The sequence below is a fragment of the Octodon degus genome, unplaced genomic scaffold (genome assembly GCF_000260255.1).
Source record: "Octodon degus isolate 3935 unplaced genomic scaffold, OctDeg1.0 scaffold00009, whole genome shotgun sequence".
NCBI lineage: Eukaryota > Metazoa > Chordata > Mammalia > Rodentia > Octodontidae > Octodon > Octodon degus.
In genome coordinates, this window is record NW_004524585.1 from 12,237,830 (window position 1) to 12,238,067 (window position 238).

The window sequence follows — 238 nt, forward strand, 5'->3', positions numbered from 1 at the left end:
CCAGCTCAGCCCACCAGGGGGCGGGCTGGCTGGCATGTGGTGCTGGGGGATTGAACCGCGGTCCCTGATGCTTTTGCTAAGCTTGTTCTAAGTAGGTGTTTTAGACCACTGAGCCATCTCTCCAGCCCCATGATAATTCTTTTCAATCATTAAAAATGTAAAATTAGGGTTAGGGATGTAGTTCAGTAGAAGGGCACTTGCCTAGTATGAAGATATCTCTGATTTAAAAAAAAAAACA